This window comes from Grammomys surdaster, unplaced genomic scaffold (genome assembly GCF_004785775.1).
Source record: "Grammomys surdaster isolate TR1022 unplaced genomic scaffold, NIH_TR_1.0 332326, whole genome shotgun sequence".
NCBI classification, from domain to species: domain Eukaryota; kingdom Metazoa; phylum Chordata; class Mammalia; order Rodentia; family Muridae; genus Grammomys; species Grammomys surdaster.
This window is the reverse complement of record NW_021627583.1, coordinates 1,674-25,241: the sequence shown is the minus strand read 5'-3', so window position 1 is coordinate 25,241 and position 23,568 is coordinate 1,674. Positions and strand designations below refer to the sequence as shown.

General features: G+C 42.4%; 1 long non-coding RNA gene across 2 annotated transcripts; it reads left to right on the top strand.

Moving 5' to 3' along the window:
- The first annotated feature begins 582 nt into the window (after positions 1 to 582).
- On the top strand, positions 583 to 23,289 carry LOC114616502. Of its 2 annotated transcripts, XR_003710647.1 has the most exons (5): positions 583 to 694; positions 1,944 to 2,001; positions 8,505 to 8,814; positions 20,920 to 21,060; positions 23,166 to 23,289. It is a non-coding gene; the product is annotated as an uncharacterized LOC114616502 (long non-coding RNA). The 2 variants fall into 2 exon arrangements; XR_003710648.1 differs by lacking the exons at positions 20,920 to 21,060; positions 23,166 to 23,289 and adding an exon at positions 9,071 to 9,343.
- Positions 23,290 to 23,568: the final 279 nt, after the last annotated feature.

Here is a 23,568-nt window from a genome sequence, read left to right as displayed (position 1 = left end):
CTCTTCTGGCTTACAGGCAACATGAAGGCAGACAGGATGGTGTATCCTTTATATAATACCATATATATGTATGTATGTGTATATATATATATATATATATATATATATATATATATATATGTATGTATGGAATTAAGAAAGCATGGGGGAAGGGGAGAGGGGGAAGAGGAGTATTGTGGGACTTTCTGGACCTGCCAGTACTTAAATAATGACACAGAGGCTTGTTAATTTTTATTATAGCTTGGGCCGCTAGCTAGGTAATCTTAATTAATCCGACTATCCTAGCCACGACCTGCCACGTGGCTAGTTCTTTACCTCTCTGCACCTGTTTAAGTCCATCCATCTTCGTGTTCTGCTGGCAAGTCCCCCAGTTCTGATTTCTTCTCCCCGAGACCCCTTCTCTACCTCTCTGCACCTGTTTAAGTCCATCCATCTTCGCGTTCTGCTGGCAAGTCCCCCAGTTCTGATTTCTTTTCCCCGAGACCCCTTATCTGCCCATAAGTTCCGCCCTCCACTTTCTACCCAGCTATTGGCTGTCAGCTCGTTATTAAGCCAATCACGGAGTACCTTGGGCAGGCGAGGAAGGAACAAATATCTACATATCCTGCCAGCTCCTGGAGAGGTCGGCACAGCGATTATCAACTGAGAATACTGGGACACGCTTTTATTGCTAGTCAATGCAACGTGTATGGAGGTAATTTACTTCAACAGAGGAGAGATAGGAAAGAGGAAGGGGGAAGGAGAGGGGAGGGAAGGAAAACTGGTCAGCAAGTCCGTTAGAGAGAGAAAAGGGAAAGGAGTCAAAAGGAAGAGAAATAGATTCCCCCTTCCCCCTGGCTTGAATTGAAATGATCTACAAACTAGCAAAGCATCCCCTAAGACAGTGGTTCTCCTCCTGTGGGTCCCGATCCACACAGGGGTCACATATCAGATACCCTGCATATTTACATCAGATATTTACATTACATTTCACAACCGTAGCAAAATTACAGCTATGAAGAAGCAACAAAACTAATTTTATGGTTAGGGGGCATCACCGCAACATGAGAAACTGTACTAAAAGGGTCACAGAATTAGGAAGGTGGAGGCTGATGAGAAGGCTAGTCTGATTCCGTGACAGACTTTACCTTGGCAGTTAAGGAGACTAGGCCTAAAACCTGGGCAAGTCCAGGCAAGCCCAGGCAAGTCAATTACTAATAGAAAAAAAATCCAGGCTCCAGACTTCACCTCCTAGGTCATGGAATGTCCCAGCCACCTGACCTGAAGCAAGGACAAGGGTCAGCAGCCGTTTCCAGACTTCCTCAGTAACAGTTCCCAGACTTCCCCAGCAAGTTTCCAGCCCCCACACCCTGGCAATGGAAAGTCCATAGAGATGGACCCAGCAGATTAATATAGAGGTCACCTACCCCGCAATTCCCTAATGTGCTTTAAACCAGGCCTGCAAGCTCACTTGGTGTCTATCTTGGTAATGGAGAGACCCCAGCATGCTGGACTTCTGCAGAATAAAACACTCTTTGTGCTTACATACTATTTGAGTCCGGAGTGTCATTCTTCAGTGAATCATGGACCCTTATACTAAAACTGCTTTGTAGGTCTGAAGTGGTAGATTATTGGCAATATTGTCTCATAATATCCAATACAGCAGGCTGGTCTATGACAACTTTTACAAGCACCTCTTCCTTAAAAAATTAAATTAAAAGTGTGTGTCCTCATTGTAATAATGAGTGTTCAACATTGTACCTTGAAGTATGCTCTCTGTTCAAAAGTTCCACTTTTCCCTTTTGATTTCTAAAGAGATAAGAACAGTTTTCTGAGGCACCAAACTTGGTGGGATCCCTGGGCCCTTCATTCTATGCCTGCTGGGATGCCAGTCCTGGGGAGAGGAAGGAAACAGGCCAGCAGAATGGGTTCTACTGAGACACCACACTCTGTTCTCTCTAAAGGGTTTATGGCTTCTCTTTGGAGTCGGAGGGAGTTAATATCCACTTTGGCCATCAACAGGTGAGTAAATCTTCCAATGTCCAGCTCCAAGTCCAGCTCATGGAATTAGTAAGGATGCTCACGTTTCAACAGAGAGCCAATTGTAAAGCCAGGGCTTTCGCTTGTGTAAAATGAGCCTGGCTATCAGCCTGAAACTGTTCCTTTTAGTATTTTAAAAAACAAAACAAAACAGACAAAACTCTAAAGCATTCTCCTTTCCATATGGACATTACCATCTCCACTATCCAGGTGACTGGGGTATGCGGGTGCTAAGAACAATCTCATTGGTGGGTGCCTATGACACATTGGCAACTGGTAGACCTTGCTCCTGGGCCCCCTCAGCAGGTTGCCCTTCTAAAATTGGGAGACGACACACCGGATTCCCCCTTTGAAATCCACAGGGACCTGTGTGAGTGAATGGATGTTTTATTCCTTTAGGAATTAGCCCTGTTTCTGTTAGACTATCTGTGGTATTTTCCTCAACTTCTTCCTCAGTACCAACCACCCACATTTCTCGTGTCTCAGGAGAGTGATGGAGCCGGGGCGGTCACACTGGGTGCCTATCAGAGCTAGTGTGAGGCAGCTCGGCTGGCCCAGGCATTAGCAGATGACAGAGAGCTGCTTAGGTTCACAGGCTTAATTGGTGACTTTTCGTCACACACATACCTGGTTTAATAAGAATCACTCTTCAGTTGACAGGAGCTAAGTTGACTTCTAATTCTTAGCCTTTGCTCTGTAAAATCTAGTCTTCTTTCTGCCTCGTATGCATGACCCTTCCTCTCTCCCCTCCTTCTGCTCCTAGCCCCCAGGTTCCTGTATTTCAAGCTGCCTCTGACTCACTAGTAGCAGAGAATGGCCTTGAACTCTCCACTCTCCCACTTTTCCCTCCCAAGTGCTGAGATTACAGATGTGGCTGAGTACAGACTCATCTGTACTCTAAGGAGGGACTCCCCAGAACTATTTTCCTAGGTTGTTTTCATCTCGCCATCTTCCCCATTCACAGTGGGATTTGCTAAGCACATATCACATTCATCAATCTGATGGCAGACATTTATTCATATTTTATTAACTTTAAAATTATGATGATTCCCCATTGAGGCAGCTCACAGTTACTGTCAGCCAGAAGCCGTCCTGGCGTTGGTTGTTTTTACTGGCTGGCATAATGAGACTCTTCACGTTCCTGTCCACTGATCTCTTCCAGACCACTGGAGGAACGATCATTGTCTGGTATCCAGTATTCTGTTGGGGGCTGATGTCTTAGCACTGATGTCCGTGGCCTGAGAGTAAATGCCACTGCTAAAAAGGAAGCTCTTTGCAGAAACACTGTCCCCTCAACACTCTGGAGGCACAGGCAGTGATGATGTACCTAACTCAGAATTAGACTGGGTGTCAAGCTTAGGAGAGTGAACCTGTTTCTTCAGATACCGTTTTCCTTTGTGTGGCTGTGTAAGAGGAGTTTGCCAAATGGCTGTGGGTAGATATGTTGCTTGAATCAACCAGAGGAATCTCTAACATCGGGGCATCCCTGAAGGCTATCTTTCCTTTCTTTTTTTTTTTTTTTAAGATATATTTTGTTTTTCAAAGATTTTATGTGTCTGTCTGTCTGTCTTTCTGTCTTTCTGTCTGTCTGTCTGTCTGTCTGTGTGCCTGGTGCCTGAGGAGACCATGAAGGCACCAGATCCCTTAGAACTAGAGTTACCGCTGCCTATGAGCAGCTGCGTGAATTCTGGGACTGGAACCCAGTCCTTTGCAAGAGCAGCAAGGGCTTTTAACTGCTGACTGTTTTTCTAGCCCTTCCCTCCGCTGCTCAATGGTATATAATAGCTGTGCATTTCGTTGTGGTGCCTAACGCTAATTTTGAGTGCCTGCTGGTCCCTATGTTTGGTTTTACAAATATATTTCGTTACAGAAATATTTCTTGAAAGCCGACAATGTGGGCCAAATGGTGCTAGGTGCCATAAACCAATACGTGTGCTCTCAACCTTGATTCCAGAGAGGGATAAATACAGTGGAGAAAAATATGTGGAATACGTTTATGAATATGTCGTAAAACAGATCAGTGCTGAGGCCTAAAACACATTCCTGTTCTCCAGACAAATAGAGAGAAGAGATTTCAGATGGTAGGTGAAATTCGGTGAACTTGTAAACGTTCTAGAGGAAGTGAGCTCTAAAACGCCAGTAGAACCCGCTGACTGACTCCTCTGATAGGCTGTCATGCTAAAAAGCCAGGAAGCAAGTGGGAAGCGGGTGACTCCTACTTGTAAATAAGTAAAGTCATTCAAGTAGCAGAACTAGTGAGGGGGCAGGAAACGGGACTAGAACAGTGGTTCTCAACCTGTGGGTCCAGACCCCTTTGCCAAACTCCTATCTTCAAAAAATATCTGTGTTACAATTCATAACAGCACAGTAGCAGAATTACAGTTATCAAGTAGCAATGAAAATAATTTCATAGTTGGGGGATCACCACAACAGGAGGAACTGTATTAAAAGGGTCAAAGCATTAGTAAGATTGAAAAAACAATGTTCTAGAAGGACTTAAGAGATCATATATGCTAAAGTGAGTGCTTCGTTCTTCTATCATACACCGTGAGGTGATATCCCAGGGTTAGGACTAGGCGGGGTTAGACCACGTAATACTTGTATTCCAGAAAGATCTCTCTCGCTAAAGATGTAGAGTGGATTCATCTTCTCTCCCTTGCGGCTCAAGCAAGGAAACCAATCACATCAGTCAGTTAGAAGCTGGGGGCGGGGTTGGGGAGGAAGGGCATTCTGTTTTCTAATTTTCCCAACTTAACTGAATATTTATTATGATCATGCAACAATTGTCAAAAGTGTTGACTTTGGTACCCTATGGCCCCTGCCCAGTCGCAGTAACTGTAATCATTTCTAAATTATATCCGGTCAAGTTCCTTGACTAGAAAAGAAGATTAATAAATCCGCTGACCCAGATAAAATCGATAAAATCGCCGCTCCAATTACGTGACAGAGTCAAAAAAAAAAAAAAAATCAAAGTGTTCAGTGGCCTTCCCGAGCTTCCGAGGGACAGGGGAATTTTCATCTGAGATTTATCAAAGGTTTCTGAGAGCCAAAGAATGGTTCAAATGAAACTCGATTGATTTTGTGTTTTTACAAGTCATAGCCTGTCAGGTATTAAAAAAAAAAAAAAAATCGTATTTTTACCAGAGCTTCCTTTCAAAGTGCAGAAGTGAGAAGGCCCTGCTCACAGAGGCTGGGCTGATAAATGCTGGTCCTGTGTCTGTTTAAACAGATGCAAATGAAATGCCAAAAGGCTCAAGTTCAAAGGAGGGACTCAGTACCTGAGAAACGTCTCTTTATAGAATTCCACTTCTTCTGAAGCACAGTTAGTTAGAAATGTTTCTTTATGCAGGTGGGCCAGGCAGACAGCTCTGTGCTGGTCTCTCAGTCCACAGGGCCACGGGCCTTTCTTCTTTAGGTTGGTTCACTGGGAGAGAGGAACTACTTAACCTGGAAGGTTCCATATCGCCGGAGTGTTAGCATCTTTTCCTTGTGCCGTTTCTCATGAGGAAATCAGATGAGTCATTTCTAAGCATTTTCTCTTCAGTCGTTTTCTGGATGTGTGGAGGGGCAGGAGTGGGGCAGCCCTGCAGGAAATCATTTAAAGAATGTAAGACAATACGATCGGGGTTGAGTCATCCTGTCAGAGAGGAAGGTGCAGGGAAGCGTCCTGGTAAGTTATTTATCATACCCCGAGGCTTGGTGGAATACAACTTCCTTGATGAAGAGATAAAAGGAACGACATAAAAGCAAGGTTAAAAAAAAGATTCATTAAAAGGGAATCTACCTTTTGGATTTAACCTTTTGGAGTTTTAAAGATTATTATTTATTGGTATTACTGAAATTTTTCATCTCAAAAATTTACTTTGTAGAACATCCTTCTAGAGAGTCACGAGTATGGTGAGGAAGAAAATGGGAGTTGAAAAGGAACAGAAATGCAGAAAGATAGAGAAAACTAGGATTTGGAAGTAAGGAGCAGGAGGGTGGAGAGAGACAGGCAGACAGAGTCTGAAGAAACTGACTTCCCCAGAGGTGAGGTGAATTTTTAATTTTCCCTGGATAATGCAGTTAGAGACCATGTCCCCAGAGAAGAGATACAGCCTGCTCCAGGAAAGCAGTTGCTTCACTCTGTTGACGTCACTGTGAGGAATTTGGCCCAGTTGGCCAGAAAGGACTCTTCTACCAGTGGTTCTCAACCTGTGGATCTTGACCCCTTGGGGATGCATATCAGATATCCTGCATATCAGGTATTTGCATTATGATTCATAATAGTAGCAAAATTACAGTTATGCAGTAGCAACAAAAATAATTTCATGGTTGAGGGTCACCACAGCATGAGGAACTGTATTAAAGGGTTGCCTCATTTGGAAGGTTGAGAACCACTGTCAGAGTACCTGGAGTCTAACTGGAATAAATAAGAACTCTTACCTTCAAATGAAGACTAAGGTGCCTTGCTATTTTAGAGTGCTGTCTCTTAGAGCCAGTTGGAACCCAAGAAAGAATGAGAAGCAAGGGAGGTGATACTTTATTACATGATGAAATTTAGTTCAAAACCAAGCTCTCTGAGACAGTACTTTGCTAATAAACAACACTTAGCAAGCTTAACTGATTTTTCTGAGCAACACTGGGCTTTTTCTAAAGAATGCAATACAATAAATCATGCTTTTACATCACTTAAAAAACGTATTTATAGCCGGGCAGTGGTGTTGCATGCTTTTAATCCCAGCACTTGGGAGGCAGAGGCAGGTGGATTTCTGAGTTCAAAGCTAGCCTGGTCTACAGAGTGAGTTCCAAGACAGCCAGGGCTATACAGAGAAGCCCTAGTCCCAAACCCTCCCCCCTAAAAAACAACAACAAAAACTTATTTATGTTATGTTGTGTTGTTTTATGTTATGATTATGAGGACACATATGTATATGTATCACATATATGCCTGGTGCCTGCAGAGGCCAGAAGAGCATGTTGAGGGTATGAGATCTCCTGGTTGTGAGCTGGCATGTGGGTGATGGAACCAAATGTGTGTCTAGCAGTAAACGGTCTTAACTGCTAAACCATCTTTCCAGCCCCAAATCAAGGCTTTCAGACAGGCTTTCTTTAAAGCTGCCATTTAACTATTTGAAAGAACTCATTTATGAACTATGAAAGTAACAAATTGTTTGTTCATATTAAAAAACAAAATCAGACACTGGAAGGGTGGCTCATGTCTGTAATGCCAACAACTGGAAGGTTAAGGCAGACAGATTGCCATGAGTTCTAGGTCATTCTAAGTGACACTGGGAGACTGTCTCAAAACAAACAAATGAGGATGTGTGGTTTGAATATGTTTGGCCTAGGGAGTGGCACTATTAGGAGGTGTGGCCTTGTTGGAGTAGGTGTGGCCTTGTTGGAGTAAGTATGTTACCTAGCAATAAGATCCTCCTCTTAACCACAAGAGCCAGTCTTCTGTGCCTTCGGGAAAAGATGTAGAACTCCCAGCTCCTCCTGCACCATGTCTGCCTGGACACTGCCATGCTCCCACCTTGATGATAACAGACTGAACTTCTGAACCTGTAAGCCAGCCTCAGTTAAATGTTGCTCTTCTAAGAGTTGCCTTGGTCATGATGTCTCTTCACAGCAATGGAAACCCTAACTAAGACAAAGTGAGATTGTATTACACAGAAGGCTAAACTCCCTCTTTACTACCTATTACCATCCTCTCCAGTGGGACTTTGTATCCATCAGCTAACTGACACCAAGCTTTCTTACATTTTAGGGAATCCAAGGTCTTGTGCCGGATACGCAATTACTTTACAGCTGAGTTAAACCCCCCAGCTAGGCCCACTGCTTTCTTTACAGTTCCTCTAGGTAGAACAATATAGTATTGCTTTTATGTGCTTTTTGCACTAAAGATAATAGTTTTTTTAAAAACTGCTATGACTTTAAAGATATGTAAGAATACATTCCTATTCCTTGGAACTGCTTGTAGAGACCCGAGACACAGATCACAGCATCCATAGCTGTTCAGTTAACAGCTTCCCTTTGGCTTGTTGTTTCATGACACTGTGAACAAATACCCCATCCTTAAATAGGCCTCCGTGTATACCTATGTAATTGTTTCCTGAGATAATTCCTTCTAGCGTTTGAGTCTTCAAGTCATACAAAAGCAGTTTGAATTTAGGTACAGGCCTAAGATAATCTAATAAATTGTCCCACAGTTTAAGAGCTAAGGAGAATTATGGTTTAATGTCTGTAAAACCGTAGTCCATTCTCTTGCTACATAAGATGGCCATCACCTCTCTATTACATATGGCATCTAGAAAATGATTATAATATTTAGAGAATCTTTTCTGTTTTGTAGCTTACATGTTAGATAGGCACAGCAGGTATAAGTGTAATCATTTCGTGTTTGAAATTTATTTTGTATTATATAATTTTTGTATATGAAAACCAAGACTTCTAGAAAAATATACAGAGCCACTATATAAGAATATTATCTTTTCTCTTACTAGGATGAAATGGAGAGGGAAAAAAAACAGAGTAATGTCCAAATTGAGGGGCAGCCAGCAAGCTCCCAACAGTCACTTCTGACGTGGAGCGTCTACACCAGCAGCTTGGGATCAATCCACTTTCAAATCCTTTGAGCAGCTGTTTGCATGCCACCAACTAATGAAGCTCTTTGAGTGCTCGGTTATTAATGGGATGAAGCCAGAGAGGGGATAAAGAAAGAGAGAGTGGACCAAAGAAGAGACATTTTGAAGAGAAGCCTCCCTTTCCCTAGCCACTTGTAGAAAATCCATTTCAGCTCAACTGGGACCAATTGTGAGTTTTGGCCTTGGGCAAAATTCTTATTTGCAGTCAATAAATTAATGGGTGACACCTTGAAAAGGGTTGGCTAACTGAATCAATGTCTGATGTGGCCTTCTATCCTCAGGCCAAATTCCCCCTGAGCTCCTTAGGCTGGAGCTGATTGAAGCAGTGGGAGGACCCTTGGACATTTTTTTTAAACTCTATTTTGAAAGGCAATGTTCAGGCGATATGAGACCCTGACCTTCTTATTGTCCTTCTCCCCGGCCAGGCACAGGACTGATGTTAACAGATCGGCCGTGAACAGAGCTCGATAGTCTATGGAGGTCTTTGTCTACTGATGGCAGTTTAATGTTTCCTCTGAAAAGGTTGTCCATAAAGCCAGAGGGGACTGGTTCCTTACAGTAGTTCCTTTGCAAACCTCTGGACAGCAGGAAGCTGAGAAGGGGCGCTCTGTTGGTTCAGCTGGCTTTTACAGCTGAAGATAACATGAACTGCAAATCTGCCGAGGCTCAAGTTTTCTCCGAGGGGGAGGAATATCCAGGGAGCAAAATAAAGAGAAGTTGAGGTTTAATGTTTCATAACTGTGTGCTCTCTTCCAGGTTTTATTCCTGTAATATTCTCTGTGTGTGGCCAGGCCCTTTACAACACAGAGCTATTGAAGAAGAAGGGGAGGGAAGAGGAAAAGGGAGGGAGGGCTGAGGGATGGATTAAAAAAAAAGAGAGGAAAAAAAAAGAGCCTATGGGGTATGGCAGGAGGGAGAGAACCGCTTTCAAGTCCTGACCGTGACCTTAACTGGATGTAGTCAAGGCCTCCGGGGGAATTAAGCTGGCCATTTGATTTTGAAAATAGAATACGGGACAAGTACGCACAGAGAATTTATAGCAAAGCTAGAAGAGGGAAGTGACCCACTTAGTGTCTTCTCTGGAAAAAGTTCTTGAGGCATTAAAAAGGTGGTAGGTAGGGAGCACCCCTTTACCTGATAGTGTGCATGCAGAGGGACCACTGCGGGGACAAATCTGATGGAAAAAGAGAATAGAAGCATTACAGTGTAATCTTTTGTATTTTTTAGGATGAAAAAAACATTGGAGAAAATTTTCTTTTAAATTTCTTGGGCCTGGGTAGTGGGGATTAGGGAATCCACATTATCTATGGAACACTGTTCCCACCACAGACTGAACTTGCTGCCAGAGAGAAGTCCACTTTGTTTTCGGGTTGTCTCAACTGTTTCCTGCCTTGGAGCAAAAGCCAGTGTATCTATCAGGCCCGGACAAGATTTCTCTGTCTCCGAATACCGACATTTCAATGAAGGAGCACTGAGAAAACACAAATGGCCAAAGACACGTTCATCTTACCTCTTTTCTTCCAGATGATGCCCTTCTCGCCACAGCCAAGGGGACTGAATGTGAATTTAGGAGATGACAATCACTTAGACTTCTGAGCAGCGAGGCATTGCAAAAGCACGTGGTCATGATGACATGTTGTAGCTGTGGGAAGAGACAATTAAAATGGAGCTAGCTATAGGTTCTGGGTTAGGTTGGCGATGCTAAGGCCGAATGGAGTGTGCTGAGTTGGGCAGGAAAAGAGAGAGAAGAGAATGGCATGGGGTGGGAGGGAGGCCTCCACAGTGGCGTTGGACAGTTGATGAGTATTCCTTAGGAGCATAAAGCTGGAGCTGAGGAGGTCTCAAATGTTACAAAATACATTCCTCTCGTTCTGCTAGTTGTCTAGGGTGAAGGCATACTCAAGCTGAGATCTGGGCTCCTGTTTCCAAGGTGGGAACCACCTTGTTTCCTTTGCTCTAAATTGGGCATTTTGCCAATCGGCTTAAAATCCATGCTCTGTGTCTTAATGTAATTTCAGTTCAAATGACTATTTTCCAGAATAAGGATTTCAGAAAATGAGTTAGCACTGAGATGGCCCGAGAAGATACTTTCTCCCAGGGCTCTAGAGGTCTCTACTGAGACTTTTGGAGCTTGGGGATGAACTAAATGACAACAGGGACTGGGCAGCTTCACCAGCATTACGAGCTAGGGGTACTGGGTGACATGTGGCTCAGTTGGTAGAGATCTTGTCTAGCATGCATGAAGTCCTGGTAGCGCATGCCTGGAATCCCAGTCCTCGGGGGTCAGGGCTGGAGGAGCCAATCCTAGGTCATTCATTATCAGTGACATAGGGAGTTTGACCAGGTTCTGCCAGGTGCTGGGAAGAAGATATATATATATATATATATATATATATATATATATATATATATATGGGAAAGAGTGGACATATTATATAGTGATATACATATACATAGTGTGTGAGTGTGTGAGTGTGTGTGTTTGGGTAAAATGTCCTGTAGCTATCTGTTATGTCTATTTGAGTCATAGTGTTGGTTAGTTCCATTATTTCTCTTTTTAGTTTCTGTCTAGATGACCTGTCCATCGGTGAGACTGGGGTGTTGAAGTCTCTCACTATTAATGTGTGGGGTTCAATGTGTGATATAAGCTTTAGAAATGTTTCTTTTATGAATGTGGGTGCCCTTGTATTGGAGGCATAGATATTCAGAATTGATGTCACTTTGGTGGATTTGTTTCCTTTGATGAGTATGAAGTGTCCTTCCTCATCTCTTTTATTAATTTTGGTTGGAAGAATCTTTCACTAGATATTACAATGGTTACACTAGTTTGTTTCTTTGGTCCATTTGCTTGGAGTTCACTGATGTTGAAAGATATCAATGACCAATGATTGTTAATTCTTGATATTTCGATGTTGGTAGTGGTAGTGTGTGTGTGTGTGTGTGTGTGTGACATGGTGGGGGTAGTAGGAGTAGTGTTTCTTTTGGGCCAATTTATTTGGTGTTCTATAACTTGTATATTTATAGGCATCTCTTTAGGTTAGGAAAATTTTTTCTGTCATTTTGTTGAAAATATTTTCTGGGCCTTTGAGCTGGGAATCTTTACTTTCTTCTATTCTGATTATTCTTAGGGTTGGTCTTTTCATAGTGTCCCAGATTTCCTGGATGTTTTGTGTCAAGAACTTTTTATATTTAAAAATTTATTTGACCCATGAATCATTTTCTTCTATCCTGTCTTCTATGCCTGAGAGTCTCTCTTCTATCTCTTGTATTCTGTTAGTTATGCTTGTGTTTGTTGGTCCTGTTCTCTTCTCTAGATTTTCTATCTCTAAGATTCCCTCAGTTTGTGTTTTCTTTACTGGTTCTGTTTCCATTGTCAGGTCTCAAACAATTTTATTCATTTCTTTCACCTGTTTGATTGAATTTTTTTCTGTATTTCTTTAAGGGATTTATTCATTTCCTCTTTAAAGGCCTCTATCATCTTCATATGATTGGATTTAAGATCATTTTCTTGTGCTTTGTGTTGCAATTTCCAAGGCTTGCTGTAGTTAGATAGCTGGGCTTTGGTGATGCCATATTGCCCTGGCTGTTGTTGATTGCGTTCTTATGCTGGCCTCTAGGCATCTGAATTTGGGGATTATTACAGGTTTAGGTGCTGATTTCTGAGTTCATCTTTGTTAGATGGGTATTTTATACATGTTTCTTGCCTTGGTTTTTGTTTTTTTCTTTTGTCTTCTGGCCTGAGTAGCCTGGAATTCTGGTGAACATTGAGTCTTCAGATACAGTACAATGTCTCAAATGTGGTTTTGTTTGATATTCTCTCTCTCTCTCTCTCTCTCTCTCTCTCTCTCTCCCTCCCTCCCTCCCTCCCTCCCTCCCTCCCTCCCTCCTTTTCTTTTGTGGCCTGCATGACCTCTGGGGTTTTGGGTACTAATGTTGACTCTAGGGTTCCTAGAACAGGCGTGGCCTCAGGAAAGCACAGGTCTTCTGCCAATGTTCTGGCCCAGAATATAGAACCCAAGTGATGAGGTGCAGTTTGCATCTGATAGGTGTGCTGTAAGGGGACTTGGTGGGTATAGGGCATAAGGTGGGGTCTTACCTGGGGTCCCTGGTGCTGATGTGGCCTTTGGAAAAGCAGCAACATGTAGGGAATTTGAGACCAGCCTGGGGTATACCAGGTGCTACTGACTAGAATAGCTAGGATATAAGAATGGTCTGAGATGAGGCAAAATCTTTCCTGGAAGTGTGATATAAGAGCAATAGTGCTGCCCTATCAAATATCCACATCAAATATCACTGTTCTTATTGAATGCCTGGCTCTCTTTCCTTACAAATCTGTGTCTGTGAGCTTCCTGGATGACATCTCTCAAGGGATCCTACAAGGCTTCTGCTTCACATGGAACTAAAGCAGCCTCCTTATCACCTAGGGCTCCAGGGAGCACAAAGGAAGATGATATATTACATAGTTACTTCCTTTATATCAACTGGGTGTAGAAAACGTCAAAGGGAGAAAAGCGATGTGGTGTGCCTTTAAAGACACAAATTCATGTGAAAAATAAGGGTTCGTTTCTGATTATTTTAAAATGTATTTTAATGAAATCTTAGAGAATTTCATACATACATACATACATACATACGTGTATTTTGATCACATTCACCTCTGCTCTTCTCCCTAATTCCTCCCAGATACCCTCCTTATTCCTCTTTCCCAACTTCAAGTCCTCTTCCACCTCTTCTTCTTCTCTTTCTTCTTCTTCCTCTCCTTTTCCTTGTCTTCCTCTTCCTCCTCCCTCTTCTACTCCAGAGAAAGGGTATCTTTCTCTGGCTATCCTGGAACACACTATGTAGATCAGGCTGACCTCCAACTCACAGATATTCGATTGCCTCTGCCTCCCAAGTGCTGAGATTAAAGGTGTGTCCCTGACTGTTCTTTTATTTTCTTAAAAAAAAAAAACAACAAAACAAAGCAACCCCACCCAAAGAGTTCAGTTAGTACTGCCCTTATACTCTAGGGTGTAGTGCCATCCACCCAAGAATGGTTGACCTACCAAGAGATGTATCCTTAATGAAATATGACTTTTCCCCCTAGCAATCAAAGAGTTCTACTCCCTAGTGATTAAGCATTCAAGTATATGAACTTATGGAGACATTCAAATCACTCCAAATAAGAGTGACATAATGTCTTTCTGTGTCTGGCTAATCTGACTTAACAGTGTCCTTTATGTTCATCTGCGTTGTAAAAGAGAGGATACTCCTTTTGGTTTTGTTTTCCAAGACAGGGTTTCTCTGTGTAACAGAGCCCTGGCTGCCCTGGAATCTGCTTTGTAAACCAGGCTAGCCTTGAATTTACGAAGATCTGTCTGCCTCTGCCTCCCGAGAGCTGGGATTAAAGGTGTGCACCATCATGCCCAGCTAGGATGCTCCTTTTCATGGCTGACTAATAGTCCATCGTGTATATGAGCCATGTTTACTATTCATTTGTGAGTGGATATTTAGGTTAATTTCATATTTTGGCTGTTTCAATTGGGCTGGATAAAATGAGGAGTGCAAACATTTCTCTGACACTGGTTCTGTATCCGTGTGTGTGTGTGTGTGTGTGTGTGTGTGTGTGTTACTGGGATTGAATCTATGGTCTCACACCTGCTAGGTAAATACTGTACCACCAGCTATATTCCCAGCTCCTTTATTTAAAAAAAATGTTTAATTTTGGAAAAGAGGTCACTAAGTTGCCTGGGCTAGACTTAAACTTGTGATCTTCCTGCTCAATGTCCCAGGAGGCTGGAATTACAGGCCTTGTCCTGAACCTTCACCCTTTGTATGTACCCCCAGTACTGGGATTGCAGAGCTAAGCCAAATTTTTCAATTAACAAGTGAGGGAACACATGGTAGTAAGTCGGGGGGGGGGCCCGCCCCGCCCATCCTTCTCAGAAGAGCAGACTACACGGTCATCTAAGCTGGGCCCAAGCCTGTGGTTCTTTTTGGGTAATATTATTGTCTTGTCTCACTGAACCTGGAGAAAAGTGGCTCTTACTGTACGCATGGGTGACCATGTTCGGAGATAGCTAACAACCGCCCTTCATAGTTTGTATGGCACCAGTTCCCAGAATTATGAAGAGCCGGGTCAAACAAGCGCCGCTTACTTTGGTGCTCTGATTGTTAGCAGGCAGGAACATGGATCGAGAGACTTTGTAGAAGTGGCCACTAGTCACTCAAAGGGAGGTTTTTTTTTTTTTTTTGGTTTTGTTTTTCGAGACAGGGTTTCTCTGTGTAGCCCTGGCTGTCCTGGAACTCACTCTGTAGACCAGGCTAGCCTCAAACTCTCAAACTCAGAAATCCACCTGCCTCTGCCTCCCAAGTGCTGGGATTAAAGGCGTGTGCCACCACCGCCCGGCTCTTTTTTTTTTTTTTTGCGGGGGGGGGGGGGGAGATGTTTTGGAAGCCACCTGAAGACATTCTCAGGTGCACGGGAGTGAGCTCTTTCAAACTCTAGCTATCTCAGACTGCTTAACAGCCCATGAAATCATGACACACCCGCAAACTTCCTTCCTGATGGGGGAAGGAACTAAGAACCTGCTGCTAAAAGTAGAATGGAAAATGAGTCTAACCACCATCTACTTCTGCTCCATCTGATTAATATAGACATTTGAATAACCTTACGTGGTTCAACAAAGTCACAAATATCCGTAAAGTAACCTCGTTTCCTGGGGGAGGGGTTTTCTCTGTAGACAAAATGCCTGCTCTGGTTGTGTTTGAAGAGGACATCTCCCCTGGAGCTGCAGACTGTTTCTGGATGCTGTGGAGGTTAGGGGAGAGCATGTTTCCATGGCAGCAGTGAGGTGGGAAAGAGTCCAGCAATGAATCTTGCCAGAGACCTTGACTTGGAGGAGGGCATGTGGGCATGAGGGGAAGGGGCTTGCAGAGAACATTGAAATCATGGCACAGGTCTAGGAGATGAGGAGACAAAATGCCGTCCCAGATCACGTGAGACATTCACATCACAGACCATTAGTGCTCAACACCCGAGGGTTTTAGTTTGAAGCCCTACTCCCCAGGGCCATGGAATTCCAGGGGATGGGATCTCTGGGAGGCAGCTGTCAAAGTCCTCACAGCTGGATTAGTGCCTCCCGGTAAGGACTGGAAGTGATGACCTATCTCTGCTCTGTGAGGATCTAGTAAGACAGCCACCGATCATCTTCAAAGTAAGATTGTTCTGACCAGAGAGACACCAGTCCCTAACTGTGGGAGTAAACATCCATATGATATCCCGTTTAATCTGCTTGGTTTGTCAAAGTTTGCTATTTCAGCTAGAGTAGGTAGTCATTGGTTTTGTTCCAAATTAAGATTCTACAACAAGCAAAAGTCACTCGTGATTACCACAGCTTCAGAAGTTGGCCGTTAGAGCAGCAATTGCAGCTAAACGCTGGGACCGTGGGAAGTTATGGGGATGACAGGAGAAAGGCTTGAGCTGTGTGCTGGGGATAACATTGCAAATACGTGGATAACAACAAGAAAAAGACACGCTGGAGAAGGAAACAAATTGCCCCAGGGCAACGGTGCCTGAAGTTTTCGAGTTATTCAGAAATTAATTTTGTTTGTTTGCTTTTTGAGACAGGGTTTCTCTGTGTAGCCCTAGCTGTCCTGGAATTCACTCTGTAAGCCAGGTTGGCCTTGAACTCAAAAATCTGCCTGTCTCCACCTCCCAAGTGCTGGAATTAAAGATATGTGTCCCCATGTCCAATGCAGAAATTAACTCTATTTAAAATTGACAGTTTGCAAGACTGCATCCTGACACCAGAAATATAAAACTGTCTTTCACACATATAGAAATATATTTTTATTATGTTTTAAGTTAGAATACAAAGTAATAGATTTCTTTATAGAATGTTTATACATGCTTTGTTCTTATTCATCTTCTTCCCACTGCCCTCCCTTGTCTCCCTGAACCCCTCTTGATGGTCCCCTTGTCCCTTCCAGTAGTCCTCATTTTATGCAGCATTTGTCTTTTTGAGTCTGGATTATTTCACTTAATGTAATGATGTCAAGTTTCAGCCATTTTCCTGCACATGACATGACTTATTTTTTCTTTACAACAGAATAAAATTCTATTGTATATATATGCAATCTTTTCTTTATCCACTCTACCACTATGGAAATCAGTATGGAGGTTTCTTTAAAAACCAATGACAGAACTTCCATATGACTCCTGGGTATACTGTAGAGATACTTGTACATTTGTGTTTATTGCTGTATTATTTACAATAGCTAAGAAATTGAAACAACTTTGATATCCATCAACAGAAATAATATTTTCATTGGGTATTGAGGATTTATAAAAAAGGTTTCCTGATATGAAGATGGGTCAGGAAATGGCTTCTTTGACAAGGAACATAAAATGAATAAATGTATAAAATGATGAAGTGGGAACTTTGGGAGTCTAGTGAAAAGTTCAGGGGAGTCAGAAGATGTGTGTGAGAAGAAGGTTGCAAAGCATCTGGTGGGCCCAAGCTAAAAGCCTGGAGATTTATATTGCAGGCAAATCATCTTACACTTCAAAATGACACAGGGCATAACACAAGACACATGACTGGAGGCATAACACTTATTTCAAGTGTTTTTTTCCCTTTCATCTGTCTTTTTCTCTTTTTCTCTTTCTTTCTTCCTTTCTTTCTTTCTTTCTTTCTTTCTTTCCTTCCTCCTTCCTCCTTCCTTCCTTCCTTCTTTTATTTCTTTCTTCCTTCCTGTCTTCCTTTTTGAGACAACATTTCACTAAAAGCCCTGACTGGCCTTGCTCCTCTCTCTGTAAACCAAGCTGGCTTGCCACTTGCTGCAGTCCTCCTGCTTTCTGAATGCTGGGGTTGCAGGTATGAGCCACACTATACTGAGGCTTGTAGTTTTCTGGATTCTTGTGATTTTGAGGGAATCCTGCTCCATAACAGATCTAGATTTCGTATGATAGAGAATGCATTTTTTTTTCTAAATCTCTAAGACAGGGGGATAGCCAGGGAAGACATCTACACTACATTTTATATTTTAGTCATCTACCACACTGTCACATTTTTGAAGGTGTGCTTTCTATCAGGAGAAACACACTGGACAATGATTATAAGAGAAGGATCAGTATTTATGCTAAGAATACAAGGGGGTGGGATGGAGGAGATACCCTTCTGCTCAAGTCGAAGCTGTGGAGATGGCATTCCAGAAGTTACTACAGCCTTCTCATTATTTAGACCTTGAAACAAGAGTGAAAAACAAACAAAACAAAACACCAAAAAGAAATTTGAGTTTTGTCTCAGTTTGGATACTTCTATTACATGAGCAGACACATACTTGTCCAAACCAGTTTCTTTTGTATCCTTTGTCACTTACAACCAATAGAATCCTAGCAGATGTCAAAGAGAAGAAAGCCTCGCCTGCTCTGTTTCTAAATGTTGAGTTCACTGAAGATGGCTCGTGGGCCAGGTTCCATAAAAAACAATCAGGTTAAAAGAATCTTGTAATGTTCAGGCTTTACTCTTTCTTGTTCAAAAGAAACCTAAGTCTTCATTGGCTGGGAGAGTGCATGCAGAAAGAAAGGGGCTAAGCATTTAAAACTAGACAAGTGGACACAGTTTTTGAAGCCTATACTGGGACTCCTTTACACACACACACACACACACACACACACACACACACACACACACACACGGTGGGGTAGGGATCCACTCACAGAATGTCATATTCACAATAAAACAGCGATTTGGTACAAAGCCTCACGAGAATAGTATCATATACAAGCAATGAATTCTCCAAACCAACACCTACTTTTGAAGCAACTTGCTCAAAAGAGATACACGTCTATTTGTCAAAACCACATGTGACTCTGAACGTAGGAAATAAAACTGCACATTAGGTTTCCATTTTATGAAGCTGTTCTGACATAAGTTGACTCTGGTCTAGAGGACTGAGGAGCTGGTCTGGCACTTTCATTGCCTCGGCTGGTTCCAGCTGCTGCAAGCTCCCTGCCTCTGTTTGCTAGCTCTCCTCCCACCCACTCAACCCAGCCCCTGGTGGTCACTGCAATGATCTGGTGCCTGTGTGGAAACCCATTTGCCCCAATATACAATTACCAGCTATTTCATCAGGCTAGTCCAATGTCATAAATGTGCTTTCCAGTGATACATCAGATTTCAGTTGACCCACTGTAGGACAAACCCCATCCCACCTCCCCCCCCCCACAAAAAAAAGTTTAAAAATGTTCTCTTCTTCTCACAGTGGGTGTTCCAAATACAGGGTGCAGCGTGGCCAACAGTTATAAACCTACAAAGAAACAGACCTCATTTTTAGAGTTCTGCGGGATAGTTTGATGAGTTTTCCTTCCATAAATGTTCCTCAAACCAGGCATTGCCTGTTGAACATTAAAAGATTCATGGCTGGGGTGATAAATTTGATGGCTGTGCGGCAGATGGAATTGAACAGAAAATGATGCTGAAAGAGCCCAGGCAAGACCTGGAGAGAGTCAAGAACTCATACAGAGATATGAGGCCCAAGAAGAAGCCATCACATTTACTGAATGCTTACTGGGTGATAATTGTCTTGTCTATTTTTTGCTGTTTAATAAATGCATGAGTGAATGAATGGATGGATGAGCTTATGTTCCCACTCATTACCTCGTTCCCATAATAATCCTTAACTCATGCACACCTCAATGGCTTCTTTTAGACGAGGCCTTTTCTATCATGTTGCTGCTCCTAGTCCACGTCATTCTTGCTTGTCAAGCCCACGACACTACTCCATGTGTGCTGTCCCACTGGAGGGTTGCAATAGTGTCTGCAATGTTCTCTAATGCACTCAATATATTTAGTGAATGGACAACACAAACTAAAACTTATTAAGAGTACATACTTCTGTTTTGCATTTGTGAAAAACAAACCACCCAAAAGTTGAGTGACTTGGGCAATTAATACTAAATACTAGTGGGAGATCCTAGAGGAAAAATGTGACTACGACTGAAACGTTTATTCTGAGTCATGCTCCAGGAGTTAAATTGTAAGTCTCAAAGTCCTTTTAGTGATGTTTTATGGTCATGTAATTACAACACTTCTCAAGGTATCTTAGATACAACGTTAGAATAAACACATCCCTGAATGATCTTACCTCTCACAGTATTTGTCTTCTCTGTATTTAAGTCTCTGCTGGTAGCTCCAAGTGCAGAGTGGTACACAGGAAGGCCCCATAAATCTTGGAGAGCTGGTAAGGGGAAAATCAAAACATTTATCATAAAACAGAAAGCAAAAGCCCAAAACTTTGCCCTCTACAAATGAGAACACAAAAAAGTGTTGATAATAGCTATCTTAGTTAGGGTTTCTATTGCTGTGAAGAGACACCATGACTGAAGCAACTCTTACAAAGGAAAATGTTTAATTGGGGTTGACTTACAATTTTAGTGATTTAGTCCATGAACATCATGGCTGAAAGCATGTCAGTGTGCAAGCAGACATGATGCTGAAGAAGGAGCTGAGAGTCCTATATCTGCAGGCAGCAGGAAGAAAATGCCACACTGGGCCTGGCTTGAGCATCTGAGATCTCAAAGCCTGCCTCCAGTGACACTCTTCCTCCAACAAGAGCACACCTACTCCAATAAGGCCACGCCTTCTAATAATGCCATTCCCTAGAGCCTGTGTGGACCATTTTTTGAAAACCACAACAATAGCTGACTTTTATTAAATGTATTGTCAGAATTCTTCTCCACTCATTCTCATCTAAGCTGGAAGTAGAAATGTGTGACAGTCACTATTAATAATATTACCTGTTGACACAGAGAGCCTTGGGGAGACTGTTTTCCCTGAACACATGGAAACCAAGTAGCAAAACTCAGACCGGAATGTGGATCTCTCTGAAACTGAAATCTATCTTAGAGGCAGAACCAAACTGGATGCTACAGTACACTCTAGGCCTCTAAAAGGGTTTTGGAGTTAAGTCATGGAGAGATGGCTCTGCAGTTGAGAGCACTGGCTGCTTTTGAGGAGGCCTCTGGTTTGTTTCCCAGCATCTACATGATGGCTCACAACTGTGTGGAACTTCAGTTTCAGGAGATCCAACCCCCTCTTCTGGTTACTTTAGGTGCCGAGCATGCACATTCAGGCAAAACAATAATACACACACAAAGAGAAATAACTGAAGTAATTTTAAGAGAAACTTAGGAAAGAAAATCCTAAAATCACTTTAGCTTTGGTACACTAGAAATGTGGCCGTCTCCATATACATTAGCTGAAATAGCATTTTCTTTCATGTTTTTCAGAGATTGGAAGCATTGTTACATAAGGTTCTAAACCTTCTATTTTGTGGCACTGGGGCTGGTTGAAAGCGAAGATGGCTCTCTTTAGTGAAGCAAGGACTTCTTATGTTGGCTTCCCTCTCATTTCATCTCCCACGAATCAAAGTAGGTGAAGTGTTGGTGTACACGCGTGCTGTCGCATGGCTTTTCAGTGATTCAGGTCTCTGAATCACTGGGCTTTCTAACACATTCTTCATTTTGTATTTGTTTGAGTGTTGCTGCCGATGCTTGAAGAAAAATAATTCATAAGAGAAGCAAAACTATAGAAACCAGCAAACATCATGATAAACCTGATGCATTTAGCTTCTCTGTGGGTCCTCTGGCAACTTGATCATTACTTAACTATGTTATAAGGAGCTTGTTACCAAGGCCACCCAGTTAAGTGTCCCAAATTTTTAGCACTGTACTAAACTTTCTTTTTTTTGCTGAAGATTCCAAAACCACCTTCAAAATGACAATGTCTGGGTCCTCCCAAATTAAGATGATCTTGTTCCCTCAAAAGACCAAGTTCGCTCCCATTGACAGTTGACATTTCCATCCATAGATGGTGTCTATTCTCTCTCTCTCTCTCTCTCTCTCTCTCTCTCTCTCTCTCTCTCTTTGGTTTTTTCGAGACAGGGTTTCTCTGTGTAGTCTTGGTTGTCCTGGAACTCTCTCTGTAGACCAGGCTGGGCTCGAACTCAGAAATCCACTTGCCTCTGCCTCCCAAGTGCTGGGATTAAAGGCGTGCGCCACCACCGCCCGGCGTCTATTCTCATTTCTAAAGCTAAAGGAGGTTTTGACAGACTTCATTGGGTCCATGATCCCAGTACTGGGGAGGCTGAGGCAGTAGGATTATGAATTCAAGCCCAGACTGAGCTACTTAGTGAGACCCTGTCTTGAAAAACCAAATAAGCCAGGCAATGGTGGCACATGCCTTTAATCCCAGCACTTGGGAGGCAGAGGCAGGCAGATTTCTGAGTTCCAGGCCAGCCTAGTCTACAGAGTGAGTTCCAGGACAGCCCGGTCTATGCAGAGAAACACTGTCTTGAAAAAAAATAATAAAACAAAACAACATCAGAAACAAACAAGCCAACCGTCCCAAAAGAATATACAAGGGGAAAGTGGAAAATTATTAACTTAGTGTTAATAAATATTAATAAAAACATACTAGTGACTTGGACGTTTTAATGTTTATACTATTTATTGGCTTGAAAATTATTCTTTTTTTTAAAAAAATGATTTATTTATTTTACGTATATAAGTACACCATTATTCTCTTCAGATACACTAGAAGAGGGCATCAGATCCCATTACAGATGGTTGTGAGCCACCATGTGGTTGCTGAGAATTGAACTCCAGGACCTCTGGAAGAGCAGTCAGTGCTCTTAACTGCTGAGCCATCTCTCCAGCCTGAAAATTATTCTTAAATATTTATTTTCTTACCTAATTGTATTACTTTGTGTCCTGTTTCAATTCTTTATTGTTTGCTTTTGAGGCACAGTCTTGTTATGCAGCTATGCTGCCCTCAGACTTAGATCCCCGTTCTATGCTGTGCACATAAGCGTGCGACACCATATGTGATGCTTGCTTTGACAAGAGGGCTCGTGAGTGACGCACACTGGACATCCACAGGATGGGAGCTGACCCTGGAAAGTAGGGTCACAGTCATGACCCTGGTGTGTTGATTGTGTGTTTGACCCAGGATCTAGGCTGAAAGCAGCCATGTAGAAGTACTGTTAACTCCCATGAGCCTCTTGCCATCTTAGAACTGGATTAGAATGTTCTGGATAAGGAAGAGTTAGTTCTCTTCTCAGTTCCTATCAGCTGCCATTCTGATGCTGAGTATAAAGGAAGAGTGTCCAGTTTGCATTTATCTATACTTGGTTTCAAAAAGGTAGCTGCTTGTATATTATAAGTTAGTCATGAAGTTAAACTGTCATCACGGTGTTGTGAGAGCGTGTCACACGGTGCCTGCTTGGGTTGTTGTACCAATAGAGTCAAGCCTTCACTACTCCTTATTTTCTGTGAGTGCCGATAGTTTCACATGGCACAGTTGATCCTGATGACTTTGTTTAGGAGATAAAAATCTATAATTAACTCCAGCTATGTATGAGTCTCATTTTCTTCAGTAATTTTTTTTAAATTAAAATGAAATGTTACAGGGTTTAAATTTTCCTTTAAAATTAACATACGTGTGTGTATGTGTGTTTTTGCACATGTGACTTCAGGTACTCACAGAGACCAGAAGACGGTATAGAATCCCCTGGATACGGAGTGACAAGGGGTTGTGAGCTGCCTGGTGTCAAGGCTGGGAACTAAACTCTGCAAGAACAATAAAAGACCCTGACCAATCTCTCTAGTCCCTGGTGTTTTAATTTTCTAATAATAGAAATAATTATTATCAAAAATAATTATCAAAAATTATATGAGTCTATGTCATAGTAATGTATTTGAAAGACAATAAAGAGCCATAATAGAATAACATTCTTAAAGTGTGTGTGTGTGTGTGTGTGAGAGAGATAGAGATAGAGATAGAGATAGAGAGAGAGAGAGAGAGAGAGAGAGAGAGAGAGAGAGAGAGATCGCACAGGAGCACATGAACGGAGGTCAGAGGACAACTTGTGGAAGTCA